The sequence below is a fragment of the Hyla sarda genome, chromosome 12 (genome assembly GCF_029499605.1).
Source record: "Hyla sarda isolate aHylSar1 chromosome 12, aHylSar1.hap1, whole genome shotgun sequence".
Lineage (NCBI taxonomy): Eukaryota > Metazoa > Chordata > Amphibia > Anura > Hylidae > Hyla > Hyla sarda.
In genome coordinates, this window is record NC_079200.1 from 26,683,076 (window position 1) to 26,697,742 (window position 14,667).

At 47.0% G+C, this 14,667-nt stretch overlaps 1 protein-coding gene across 3 annotated transcripts in view; it reads right to left on the reverse strand.

The window, feature by feature from the left end:
• LOC130296807 (leucine-rich repeat-containing protein 3B-like) overlaps nt 1–14,667 on the reverse strand; it is a 126,454-nt gene that overhangs the window by 13,168 nt on the left and 98,619 nt on the right. Inside the window, exons 1-2 of one of the 3 annotated variants that reach the window (XM_056548776.1) lie at nt 1,950–2,092; nt 1,638–1,775 (exon numbers count right to left, since the gene is read on the reverse strand). The exons of 1 other annotated variant lie outside the window; for it this stretch is intronic. The gene's annotated coding sequence lies outside the window, so the exon portion shown is untranslated. Of the gene's footprint in view, nt 1–1,637; nt 2,093–14,667 lie in introns of those variants that run through there. One more of the 3 variants, XM_056548775.1, reaches the window with a different exon arrangement.

A 14,667-nucleotide genomic window follows, 5' to 3' on the forward strand; every position in this document is an offset into this window, starting at 1 on the left:
TCATCATGAATCCAATGATCAGTTTAAAGGGGTACTCTTCCCCCAGACATCTTATCCCCTTATCCTGCTACTGGGGAGCCCTGCGATCTTCCTGCTGCACCCGGCGTTCGTTTAAAGCATCAGGTGCAGCGCCGGAGGCTCGTGACGTCACAGCCATGCCCCCTCAATGCAAGTCTATGGGAGGGGGCGTGACGGCCATAGAGACTTGCATTGAGGGGGCATGGCTGTGACGTCACGAGCCTCCGGCGCTGCACTTGATGCTTTAAACGAACGCCGGGTGCAGCAGGAAGATCGCGGGGCTCCCCAGTAGCAGGATAAGGGGATAAGATGTCTGGGGGAAGAGTACCCCCATAGACTTGCATTGAGGGGGCATGGCCGTGACGTCACAAAAGGGCGGGACCTTGACGTTACGAGCCTCCGCCCTGCATCGCCAGTCCTCCGGCATTAATCGAAGTTCGCTCCTTGCACCAGATGTCTGGGGTGCCGCATCAGAGATCGCGGGGGTCCCCAGCGGCGCATAGGGGATAAGATGCCTAGGGGCGGAGTACCCCTTTAAGGAAGATTATGAAGTTTAGGAATAATTTGTGAGCAGTTGGAGGGGACTTTTAACATGTAACCTGCTGGATTCATTCATCTCCAACCAGGGCAACATCTGCACGTTCTCCACATACTGGAGTGGGCTTCTGTTCCATTTACCCATCAGTCCAATAAGACATGGATCACATGGCTTCCTGACATGGACCATAGAAGAACCTGGACAGTTGTGAGGGATTACATTGTGTGTAAGATTATGTCAGTACTATAACAGCAAATATAAAACACGCTAACATGCTTCTCCTATTGGAGACACAGTATTCAACATTAGAGAAGTTAGGGCAGTGGCTGGAATTGTAACATTTTCGGAAGGGTCTACTAGGGTTGTATCCTATTCTAGACGAATGGCACAGATCATAGAGTTTTCTAAAGTATTATGTTGACATTTCAGACGTCGGAACCTTTTTTTTTTTCCTGTTACACAAGGGAATAACCAGACTGCTATGGTTCATCACTGTGATTTGTAATAGTCAGGAAACGCTGTCGGGTTGATGGATTCATTAATGTATAATTGGATATTTAGTGGTTCAATGCCCGCTTGCCGTTTTCCTGACCGGGCAGCTGAATTAACCCCTTCGTTCCATCAAAATACCCAGCCTGGGTCTGTACAATGGCACAATATTACATTGTACTTTGGTTGTAGGAAGCCTCCTAATGTTCTGTTGTCTTTTCTAGAAAGCCTTGGAGAGCCTACTGTACGGTTGCAGGCTCAGTGGGCACACCCTGACTTGGTGGGAAAAAAGAGTTTGCATTACGACAAAGGCAGAAAAAAATCTTATGGTATGAAGTCGCGGTACTAGGGAAACCTTTTAACCTCTTATAGACAAGCAACCTCTAAGAAATGGTGGAGCAAGCCCAAAGGGAGTTCCCTCTTGAAGGAAGACTCCTAGGGAGAGCCCGTCAAGTCTTCAGCAGAGTAAAAGACGGTCTTCTATGAACCACGAGCCTTGCACACAACAACAGATCATACCTGTTTATTTCCAGCATGCTAAGAGAATGAACAATAATGCAACAATAATAAAATTGTAGCAAAACAACATTACCTGCATATCCACTGGTGGCTCTGACCCGTCTTTGATGTGATAGGACAGGGTCTGGTGGTTGGATCAAGCTGAGGGTCCACAGAACAGGTCAACTAGACACTGGATTCATTCATTCGTAAGCAACAGGCATCTTGTACCCTACAAGCCGTGAACAGACAGAAAGTTGGTGTGATGATCCAGGAGCCTCCGCCAGGCATAGTCATGGAGATGCTAGATGAACAGAAGCTTCTTGCCTGTTATTCCCAGGTCCTGCTGGGATTATTAGAGTGGTGAAGTGAAGTCACAGATCTCTCAGCTGTGGCCCATCCTCACCTCTTCCTAACAAGCTCTCTGTGTGTTTTCCTGCACAGAATGAGGTCTCTCAGCTGGGGATTGGAAACTCCGCCTGATGTGAAAGAAGGAAGGAGGGAGGGAGAGCGGTGGATAAAGAGAGAAGACAGTGGATACTGGATAGGAGTATGGGGGGAAGGAGAACAGAAAGGTAAAAAGGAAGAAAGATGTTCCACATGAGGGAAAGGAACTGTATATAGAAGAGATGGCGTTATCCAAAGGCATGCAAGGCAACAGTCCACGTTAATCCAGAACTACGACGCCAATGTTGTGCATTTCAGGGTCTGGGGAATCTAGTGCCCGCAGCAGACTTCAAGTCAGGGTGCTTTCACACCACGTTTTCAGCCTACGGCTGCCGGATTCAGCTGGGGGAGGGGAAAACCGTGCGCTCCCGTACCCCAGCCGGACCAATGCTTAAATCCATTGACTTTAATGAGCCGACCAAAGTCATAGTTTGACTCCGGTCGGCTCATTTTCAACCCGTATCCGGTTTTCTGACAGGACCTAAAACCGTAGTATACTACGGTTTTAGGTCCGGTCACAAAACCGGATATGGGGCAGAAATGAGCCGACCGGAGTCAAACTGTGACTCCGGTCGGCTCATTAAAGTCAATGGATTTCAGTGTCGGTCCGGCTGGGGTACTCAGGAGCTCAGATCAGTATCAGTGAGGTGTAGGAGTCATGTAGCAGTGGTGACGGCTGCATAAAGACCAGGTGGGAGCTGTAATATGCTGTAGGTCTCCTCATAGAAAGATAAGGCACACTACATCTTCGGTCTCTTTTCTGGGAATAGTAGCGTCACCTGACCCAGCCTATTGAAGACACCCAGATATCCTGCGGCGTAATGTGGCACCCAAAGGATAGAATAAAGGGCCTTATGGAACATAGGGTGCCTACAGGTTATACTACTGTATTTTCTTGCTTTTGCCCTTTAGTTAATTAACAAAAAATTGCTATATGAGGTTCTATCTTGTTTAATGCGTAGCTGTCACATCCCACAAAAAATATAAAAATATTTTTATATAATGTAGATAAAACCATTATAAGTATATTTGTAATATACATTGGTTAAAAAAAATGTATATTTTTGTTCCTGCAGTTATTGCCTGTGTGTCTCTATGAAGAGTCCAAATACAGGAAGTGAGGGCAGGACAAGCAGGGCTCTGTTCACTGAGGACAAGCAGGGCTCTGTACACTGAGGAGAAGCAGGGCTCTGTACAGTGAGGACAAGAAGGGCTCTGTACACTGAGGACAAGCAGGGCTCTGTACAGTGAGGACAAGAAGGGCTCTGTACACTGAGGACAAGCAGGGCTCTGTGCACTGAGGACAAGCAGGGCTCTGTACACTGAGGACAAGCAGGGCTCTGTACAGTGAGGACAAGAAGGGCTCTGTACACTGAGGATATGCAGGGATCTGTGCAGTGAGGAAAAGCGGGGCTCTGAACACTGAGGACAAGCAGGGCTCTGTACACTGACGACAAGCAGGGCTCTGTACAGTGAGGACAAGCAGGGCTCTGAACACTGAGGACAAGCAGGGCTCTGTACACTGAGGACAAGCAGGGCTCTGTACACTGAGGACAAGCAGGGCTCTGTACACTGAGGACAAGCAGGGCTCTGAACACTGAGGACAAGCAGGGCTCTGTACACTGAGGACAAGCAGGGATCTGTGCAGTGAGGAAAAGCGGGGCTCTGAACACTGAGGACAAGCAGGGCTCTGTACACTGAGGACAAGCAGGGCTCTGTACACTGAGGACAAGCAGGGCTCTGTACACTGAGGACAAGCAGGGCTTTGTACACTGAGGACAAGCAGGGCTCTGTACACTGAGAACTAGCAGGGTTCTGTACACTGAGGACAAGCAGGGTTCTGTACACTGAGGACAAGCAGGGCTCTGTACACTGAGGACAAGCAGGGCTCTGTACACTGAGGACAAGCAGGACTCTGTACACTGAGGACAAGCAGGGCTCTGAACACTAAGGACAAGCAGGGCTCTGTATACTGAGAACAAGCAGGGCTCTGCACACTGAGGACAAGCAGAGCTCTGTACACTGAGGACAAGCAGGGCTCTGTACACTGAGGACAAGCAGGGCTCTGTACACTGAGGACAAGCAGGGCTCTGTACACTGAGGACAAGCAGGGTTCTGTACACTGAGGACAAGCAGGGCTCTGTATACTGAGGACAAGCAGGGGTCTGTGCAGTGAGGCTCTGTGACATGCTATGGGGCTCACACATCAGGTTGATTGACAAGCCAGGAGCCTGCACAGAGCCCTGCTTGTCCTGTCCTCACGTACTGTATTTGGACTCATAGAGACACACATGCAATAGCTGCTGAGACAGCATTTTTCACCCAAAAATATACAATTTTTTTTTTACCAATGTATATTTCAAATATACATATAATGTTATAATCTACATTTTATAAAAATTTTGTTGATGACAGGTACACTTTAAACCCTGCAAAACAAGATCAGAAATTGAAAAAAAATGATCCTTTGTTGCATAGGCCAACCACAGCGGGAGATGCAGTCCAACAAATTTGTAGTAGTCCAACATATTTTTTTTAATTTTCTACCTCCCAAGTAGGGTTGCCACCTTACCGGCCATGCTAATTTGCATAATTAATTATATATGCGTGTCATCACAGGATACACATATGCGGGGGACATTTTGTCCTATTCTGACCCCTATAACTTTTTTTTATTTCTCCTTATACGGGCCTATATGAGGGTCTTTTTTTTTTTTTTGCACCCCCATCTGTAGTTTATAACAGAACCATTTTTGTTTTGATGGAAGTTTTTGATCGCGTATTTTTTTTTATTGGGAGTTGCAGTTGGTTACTAACTCCCAGCATGCCCTGATACAGCCTGTGGCTCAGCAGCTGCTCCAAACAAAAACTACAACTCCCAGCATGTTGGACTATATAGCAGTATAGGTCAGTGTTTCCCAACAAGGTGTGCCTCCAGCTGTTGCGAAACTACAACTCCCAGCACGTCCTGATACAGCCTGTGGCTCAGCAGCTGCCCCAAACAAAAACTACAACTCCCAGCATGTTGGACTATATAGCAGTATATGGTATAGGTCAGTGTTTCCCAACAAGGGGTGCCTCCAGCTGTTGCGAAACTACAACTCCCAGCATGCCCGGACAGCCAACGGCTGTCCGGGCATGCTGGGAGTTGCAGTTTTGCAACAGCTGGAGGCGCACTGGTTAAGAAACACTGGTATAGGTTATGGTGCAACATTCCGGGAGTTAGAGCTTTGGTTGGATAAATACCGGCCATTGCATTGCCAGTATTTTTAATATAAAAATACCAGCAGGGTGGCCAAAATACCGGCCAAGTGGCAACCCTACTCCCAAGGCATTACAGTCTGTGGTGGCCCAGTATGGGAGTTGTTACCTGTCAGGCAGCCTCCATGTAGTGTCCCCTGTTCTACTGTAATTGTATATTATCCCCTATTAAGAAAGGTTAACATGTGATCACCAGTTGTCATCTGAGTTGTCATGTGATTGTTACCCAGGAGGTATAAGAGACCAGGTGACTTAAGGGTGACCAGAGTCTCCCCCATAAAAGCCCTGGGAGGAGTCTCTTCTCTCTCTATGTTCCTGAGTCTTTGCTGAGGTGCAGTCGAGTCTAAGAGTCTGGAGTCTATAGGAGCCTCAAGTCAAGTCTACAGCCACAAGATACAAGTCTACAAGTAACTACAGTCACAGCTTAGTCCGTCTCCAGTCAAGTCAGTCACTGTCATCTATTGTCAAGTCAACGTGGCCTGCACTAAAGTGTCCAAAACCACTTCAAGTCCCAGCAAGCCCTTAAGGTCTCTGAAGTCACTGGTCACCTCCGTGGGCCCGGCTACACTGTATAGACTGTATCTGTCACTCAGTAAAGCTACCCGTTGTCCGTAATCCAGGATCCAGCGGTATACCTTTGGGTGGTATTGAGGATAAACCACACCCTGGCGTGACGAATACAAGGGGTTAATGCCATCTGCCCCTAGGGTAATTGCATCTGCCCTGCATCACACCCCATACCACAAGTCCATCTGTTGCATTGCCCCTTAGATGAGAAATATTGGAGAAATTGGCCACTCTGACATTCTGTTCTTGGTTTTATGTATAGTTGTGTTCCGGCAGCAGAAGGAGCTCAGATCAGTATCAGTGAGGTGTAGGAGTCATGTACTACTGGTGACGGCTGCATAAAGCCCTGGTGGGAGCTGTAATATGCTGTAGGTCTCCTCATGGAAAGATAAGGCACACTACATCTTCGGTCACTTTGCTGGGAATAGTAGCGTCACGTGACCCAGCTTATTGAAGACACCCGGATACCTTGTGGCGTAATGTGGCACCCAAAGGATAGAATAAAGGGCCATATGGAACATAGAGTGCCTACTGGTTATACTACTGTATTTTCCTGCTTTTGCCCTTTAGTTAATTAACAAAAAATTGCTTTATGAGGTTCTATCTTGTTTAATGCGTAGCTGTCACATCCCACAAAAATAACAATATGTTACTCAGTACCTAATCCTGACCATGTACATCTCATTTTTATGCCTTTATCACCTATATTTATTATAAAAATACCTCTTTTCATTAGCTCTCAGTGTAAGAAATACTCTCAGGGGCGTGTCCCTCCCTTGTGGTGGTGGGAGCTAATTAGTCTGGTGGAAGGGGGCATGTCCATCCCTTGTGGTGGGAAGTGATTGGTGTGGTTGAAGGGGGCGTGTCCCTCCCTTGTGGTGGTGGGAAGTGTTTGGTGTGGTTAAAGGGGGCATGTCCTTCCCTTGTGGTGGTGGGAGGTGATTGGTGTGGTGGAAGGGGGCGTGTCCCTCCCTTGTGGTGGTGGGAGGTGATTGGTGTGGTGGAAGGGGCGTCTCCCTCCCTTGTGGGAGGGGATTTGTGTAGTGGAAGGGGGCGTGTCCCTCCCTTGTGGTGGTGAGAGGTGATTGGTGTGGTGGAAGGGGCGTGTCCCTCCCTTGTGGGAGGGGATTTGTGTAGTGGAAGGGGGCGTATCCTTCCCTTGTGGTGATGGGAGGTGATTGGTGTAGTGGAAGGGGGTGTGTCCTTCCCTTGTGGTGGTGGGAGGTGATTGGTGTGGTGGAAGGGGAGTGTCCCTCCCTTGTGGGAGGTGATTGGTGTAGTGGAAGGGGGGGTATCCTTCCCTTGTGGTGGTGGGAGGTGATTGTTGTGTCTGCTCATGCAGCCTGATGCTGTTGCAGGACTGGTTAGTGTCACAGCAGGTATGGGGACCCCTAGAGGTGATATTTTCAGGAGCTTTTTTCTTTAATAAATACTTTAAAAAAATTAAACAACCATATTACAAAAGGTCTTTATTTTTCATCAGTAACAACACACAAAAAGTTTTTGGCTCTGACAGTGCCTATTTAACCCATGCAGACCCTTCAATGGCCTATGAAAATGACTAAACAAAATTTACTAAGGGGTAAAAGTGAATGTGAATGGTCAAAACCAAGTCCAAGTCTAAGCTCCATCCTATACATTGTTCACAAACTGACTATATGTGTTGACCAAACCCACCAATTTCGGCGACACCAGCCAACCATCTAATGTGTATGGCAGCATCTCGACTCTCTACTGACGGAAGATGTTGGGGGAGAGAAGGGTTGGGCAGTTGGATGTCAATGTGATAGCCTGGGGGGTGTAGGGTATGGGGAGTGTAGCTGTGCGGTTATTAAAGGGTGCTTGTTAACCCTTGCTATTCGTGACGCCAGGGTGGGGGCTCCTCAGTAATGCTTGTCCTACCACCACCCTTTCCAAGAGCGATAGGGAGGTAGATAATAATAGATTGTCCACAACCAGAGAGTTTTCTCAAACAGTATTAACTTTTACTGAAGGTTTTCTGCAAGCTTCAATAACAACGGCTTTCCTTGGAGATTGACAAAGGTTGGGACTTTAGCATTTAGAGTCTTTTAGTACTGTGCGTTGTGCCACAGTATTTAGGGGTTTAGTTGCGTTCCAGTAGTAACGCTAGCATTAGCGGGGATTTAGATTTGAACTCATGGTTTTGGTTCAGCTGAGGCCGGCAGGTTTTTGAGGCCTAGCGTGTCTTTGAAAGTTGCACAGAACCGTCCTGTTAGTCCGGCATCCACGAGAGCAGCAACCCAAGAGAGCGATAATTGGACGCAGCTCCCTTATATGGGCAGGGGCTGGACTAACGCTAATTGGTCCATACTGATGTCAATCACCATTACAAAGATTTGTGGGTAACACGTAACCCAAGGACCTCCAACATACCATAGAGGTTATTAGCATGGTCACATGACCAAAGGTCCTGCGACGCTGAGCAAGATAAGCACAATACATTACTATAAAATATATATAATTATTAAATATATACATATATTATCACTAGAGATAGAGTTGAGGAGAGGTGACTAGGGGCTCTCCCACCTGAGGAACCCTACCTGAACGTAGTTACTCTGACTTTGGGGACCTCTACACTAGGTACGGTATGCAATACTGTACCGGGACACCACATCAGCATGCCGATTCCTTTTGTGCTTGTAAAGATAAAGCCCCAGGAAAGTCTGGTTGCAGCATACCTCCCCTCTCCATGAAATCTGGGAAAAAAAGCTAAGTCAAGCATGTACATGCACGGGGCAATTGAAAGGTTGCTCTTCAGCCAACAAGAATGTTTTGTGCATGTCTAGCTTTTTTCAATTTAAAAGGGGCATTCCCACCTGAAGAAGTTATTGCCTATAAACAAGATAGGGCATAACAAGCTGATCATTGAATGGTCTCACAGCTGGGACCCCTACTGATTCTAAGGACAACAACATCCCCGAAAGGAATGGTGTGCATACGTGGCCAAAGCTTCATGTATCTCTGTAAGATATGAGTGGGGTGAATATAGGGGGATAACTATAGCCCCATCTGCATTTAGAGACTTTGTAGAGTTAAATTAATGAAGTTATCCAGAATTAGAAAAACAGAGCTGATTTCTTCCAAAAACAGCACCACCCCTGTCCTCAGGTTGTGTGTGGTATTACAATTCAGTTCCATGGAAGTGAATGGTGCCAAGTTGTTATACCACACACAACCTGAGGACAAGACCGACACTGATTTTAGAAGGAATTAGCTCTGTTTTTCTAAATAATACCAAGAAACAATACTGAGGACAATACTGAGGACTACATTGATGGATAGATGTCATTAAAGGGGTACTCTGGTGGAAAAACATTTTTTTTTAAATCATCTGGTGCCAGAAAGTTAAACAGATTTGTAAATTACTTCTATTAAAAAAATCTTTACCCTTCCAGTACTTATTAGCAGATGTATGCTACAGAGAAAATTCTTTTCTTTTTGAATTTCTTTTTTGTCTTGTCCACAGTGCTCTCTGCTGACATCTGATGCCCGTATCGGGAACTGTCCACAGCAGGAGAAAATCCCCATAGCAAACCTATGCTGCTCTGGAAAGTTCCTGACAGGGACAGAGGTGTCAGCAGAGAGCACTGTGTACAAGACAAAAAAGAAATTCAAAAACAATATAATTTCCTCTGTAGCATACAGCTGCTAATAGGTGCTGAAAGGATTGAGATTTTTAAACAGAAGTAATTTACAAATCTGTTTAACTTTCTCGCACCAGTTGATTTTTTTTTTTAAAGTTTTCCAGCCCGGCGGGCTCGTGACGTCAATACCACGGCCATTATGATGTCACAACGCCCCCTCAATGCAAGTCTATGGGAGGGAGCGTGGCAGCCGCCACGCCCCCTCCCATAGACTTGCATTGAGGGGGGGGTGACGTGACGTCGGGTGCTGCACAGAGATTGCGAGGGTCCCAGTGGCAGGACCTCCACGATCAGGCATCTAATCCCCTATCCTTTTGGATAGAGGATAACATGTCTAGGGGCGGAGTACCCCTTTAAAGGGGTATTCCAGAGAAAACCTTTTTTTCATATATCAACTGGCTCCAGAAAGTTAAACAGATTTGTAAACTACTTCTATTAAAAAATCTTAATCCTTTCAGTACTTATGAGCTTCTGAAGTTAAGGTTGTTCTTTTCTGTCTAAGTGCTCTCTGATGACACGTGTCTCGGGAAACGCCCAGTTTAGAAGAGGTTTGCTATGGGGATTTGCTTCTAAACTGGGCATTTCCTGGGACACGTGTCATCAGAGAGGACTTAGACAGAAAAGAACAACCTTAACTTCAGAAGCTCATAAATACTGAAAGGATTAAGATTTTTTAATAGAAGTAATTTACAAATCTGTTTAACTTTCTGGAGCCAGTTGATATATAAAAAAAAGTTTTTTCCTGGATAACCCCTTTAATGGACATTATTATGTCATTATTATTATGCCATCTTGGTACTGAATTTATGCACCCAAGTGATAATGAATATAACATTACTCTTCATATTCCGTCCCCAATCATATTGATGCCACCGACATGTGGGTAATTGTGCACAAGTGACATAAAAAAAAATGTAGGTCACTTCCACATAAATGCTTCAGTAAAATGGTACTTATGTGAGTGTTTATGTGTGTGGGCAGGACCATCATGGTTGATACTAAACACAATCCGCTGTCTGAACTAGTACGGTCTACATATGACCACAGCTGTCTCCACATTGAGCGTGAGCTCATAGACAGGCACTTCATTTAAAGTACATCTGGTGTGACCTATGACCTCCACTGAGATAATTCAGTCCTCATCTACAGCGACAGGTCTGCATGGTCAAGTCATTAGTATTCACAGGGAGCTTATAAATATTCACTGTAAAGCCCCGGTGTGCCACTCAAAGCTTTGTTATACAGTGATCACTCAACTTACAATGGCCTCAACATACGATAGTTTCAACATACGATGGTCTTTTCTGGACCATTGTAACTTGAAACCAGACTCAACATACAATGTACAGACTGTCCAGATCTGTGAAACGTGTCACAACTGGAGGAACTGACCAATCAGAATGGGCATTTTACTAGTAAATCACCTGTATTACTGAAGTACAAGCACTGACTGGTGTCTGGTAGCGCCCCCTACAGTACAGGGAGGAACTACAAGTTCTGTACTACTCCTTACCTGTGCCAGGGTTAGCTGCTCCTTTGGACATCAAGTAAGGGTGGCTCTATTTGGGACTGTATTGTATGCAAAAGACTTGTTACGCCGAGCGCTCGGGGTCCCCGCTCCTCCCCAGAGCGCTCGCAGCATCCTCTCATTCGCAGCGCCCCGGTCAGACCTGCTGACCGGGTGCGCTGCAATATCACTCCCAGCCGGGATGCGATTCGCGATGCGGGAGGCGCCCGCTCGCGATGCGCATCCCGGCTCCCGTACCTGACCCGTTCCCCGTCTGTCTTGTCCCGGCGCGCGCGGCCCCGCTCCTTAGGGCGCGCGCGCGCCGGGTCTCTGCAATTTAAAGGGCCACTGCGCCACTGATTGGCGCAGCAGGCCTAATCAGTGTTATCACCTGTGCACTCCCTACTTATACCTCACTTCCCCTGCACTCCCTCGCCGGATCTTGTTGCCATTGTGCCAGTGAAAGCGTTTCCTTGTGTGTTCCTAGCCTGTGTTCCAGACCTCCTGCCGTTGCCCCTGACTACGATCCTTGCTGCCTGCCCTGACCTTCTGCTACGTCCGACCTTGCTCTTGTCTACTCCCTTGTACCGCGCTTATCTTCAGCAGTCAGAGAGGTTGAGCCGTTGCTGGTGGATACGACCTGGTCACTACCGCCGCTGCAAGACCATCCCGCTTTGCGGCGGGCTCTGGTGAATACCAGTAGCAACTTAGAACCGGTCCACCAACACGGGCCACGCCAATCCCTCTCTGGCACAGAGGATCCACCTCCAGCCAGCCGAATTGTGACAAGACTTGATGTCCAGCGAGGTAGGATGCAAAACAGGATTTCTTTATTGAGGACACATGGTCAGCACATAAAGCCAACGCATTTCGGGTCAGACAGGACCCTTAGTCATAGTCATGATGCCATGACTAAGGGTCCTGTCTGACCCGAAACACGTTGGTTTTATGTGCTGACCATGTGTCCTCAATAAAGAAATCCTGTTTTGCATCCTACCTCGCTGGACATCAAGTCTTTTGCTCCCAGTATTAGGCCGGAGGCACTGCCAGCCAGTCCGTGCGGAGTGTGGGGATTGCAGTGGAGGTGAGCCGTCTTGTTCATTTGAACTTTGTGTGTACTGTATAGGACCCTGAAGAAGCTCCTGTCCTCTACATAAACAATTATTTCCCAACAGGGTGCCTCTAGCTGTTGCGAAACTACAACTCCCAGCATGCCTGGACAGCCAACGGCATGCTGGGAGTTGTAGTTTTGCAACAGCTGGAGGCACCCTGGTTGGGAAACACTGACATAGACAGTGATTACAGCTCCCAGCAGATCTTTATTACTTTTATATGTAAGGACTTGTTTTATCTATATTAGTTTTCTACTTATTTTTCTTTAATTCTCACTTTTTTTCCCCTATTTTTGATGACATTTTGGTGGCTTCAGAACCAATTACCAGGTTTCCATAGAGTTCTGGTCTCAACATACAATGGTTTCAACATACAATGGTCGTCCCAGAACCAATTAATATTGTAACTTGAGGGACTACTGTATAGCCTATTATCCTGCAGCGCCAGCAGGGTGTGTTACACGTATCACCACAGGGCGCCATTCTTATAGCCGTCTATAGGTGGGAAACCTATCCATCAGCTGAGTCATAAAGGAACCTGGCATCCCTTCAGATTTGGCTTCTACGCTTTACAGAATTTGTGCTGTTTGTTTCGCACAGAAGAAGTGATCAATATAAAATCCATTTAAAAACTAGATTTAAAGAGCAAAACATAATAATAAAAAAATAACATTTGAGTAAATAGAACTCATATATTTGTGTGATTTTACTACTATTAGGTTGTTACCGGGCTATTCTTGATTCTTGAACACTAAAGGGGTACTCCGGTGGAAAACTTTTTTTTTTTTTAAATCAACTCTTTTTTTTTTCTAAATCTGATGAAGGGTCACATGACCTGAAACGCGTCATGTTGCTTATCCAGGAGGTTTTATCATTTGTTATGTGAGACGTTTCCATGTCGAGCTTTTATCTTGGAATACAATAAAGGTGACGTTTTTCATACTGCTGGCTTCTGCACTTTTCTTCTCAGGTTGGAGGCTTCACATTGCCGTGCGGAGGATCGGGTGAGCTGACACTTTCTATCCTCATTTTGTAAATTAGTTCTATTAAAAAATCTTAATCCTTCCAGTACTTATTAGCTGCCGAATACCACAGAGGAAATTCTTTTGTTTTTGGAACACAGAGCTCTCTGCTGAATCGCGAGCACAGTGCTCTCTGCTGACACCTCTGTCCATTTTAAGAACTGTCCAGAGTAGGAGAAAATTCCCATAGCAAACATATGCTGCTCTGAACAGTTCCTAAAATGGACAGAGATGTCAGCAGAGAGCACTGTACTCGTGTTGTCAGAAGAGAGCACTGTGTGCCAAAAACAAAATAATTTCCTTTGTAGTATTCAGCAGCTAATAAGTACTGGAAGCATTACGATTTTTTAATAGACGTCATTTTACAAATCTTTTAAACTTTCTGGTACCAGTTGATTTAAAAAAATAAAAAGTTTTCCACCAGAGTACCCCTTTAAAATAACAAACTTGGCAGTCTTCTAATAAGTTCTGGGGATGGGGATTTACCAAAAAGGCTCTTTCGCATACTGGTCAAGGGTGCATTCCCACAGGGCGTATACGCAGTGTATTTCATGCTGCGCAAAATTTACGGCAGCAGCGGGAAATACGCTGCGTATTCCTTGCTCACTATACACACAGGGCATTCCGGCGGCAGCCCTATGTGTGTAGTGAGTTTTGGAGGCGGAGCCGTGTGCCGCTGTGAGGTGGTTTTTTGCGCCCCCGTAGATCCATGTGTCGGCTCCTCCCCCAGCTCTCCCAACATTTCCGAAGCTAGAATTGGGGGAGGGCAGAGCAAGGGGAGGGAGGAGGTTCACGCCCCCTCCCTGAGCTCGGCTGGACGCAGATCTCTACGGCACGCCCCCTCTCTGAGGACATAGATCTCTACGGCAGGTCCCCTCCCTCATCTCCTCTCCCTGAGGACATAGATCTCCACGGCAGGTCCCCTCCCTCATCTCCCCTCCCTGAGGACATAGATCTCAACGGCAGGTCCCCTCCCTCATCTCCCCTCCCTGAGGATATAGATCTCCACGGCAGGTCCCCTCCCTCATCTCCCCTCCCTGAGGATATAGATCTCCACGACAGGTCCCCTCCCTCATCTCCCCTCCCTGAGGATATAGATCTCCACGGCAGGTCCCCTCCCTCATCTCCCCGAGCTGAGGACGTAGAACAGTGCTCCCAATGAGCTCTATGTGTAAAGGGGGACATACTGGAGGGAGGGGGCGTGAACCTCCTCCCTCCCGTTGCTCTGCCCTCCCCCAGCTCTAGCTTCGGAAATGTTCGGAGAGCTGGGGGAGGAGCGGACGCATGGATCTACGGGGGCGCAAAAAACCACCTCACACCGGCGTGACTGTGGCACGTGGCTCCGCCTCCAAAACTCACTACACGCATAGGGCTGCCGCCGGAAAGCCCTGTGTGTATAGTGAGCAAGGAATACGCAGCGTATTTCCCACTGCTGCCATAAATTTTACGCAATGTAAAATCCACTGCGTATACGCCAGGTGGGAACGCAACCCTAAAGTAAATCTGCGCCGATGGGAGGCAGTGTTAGAAATCTTCGAGA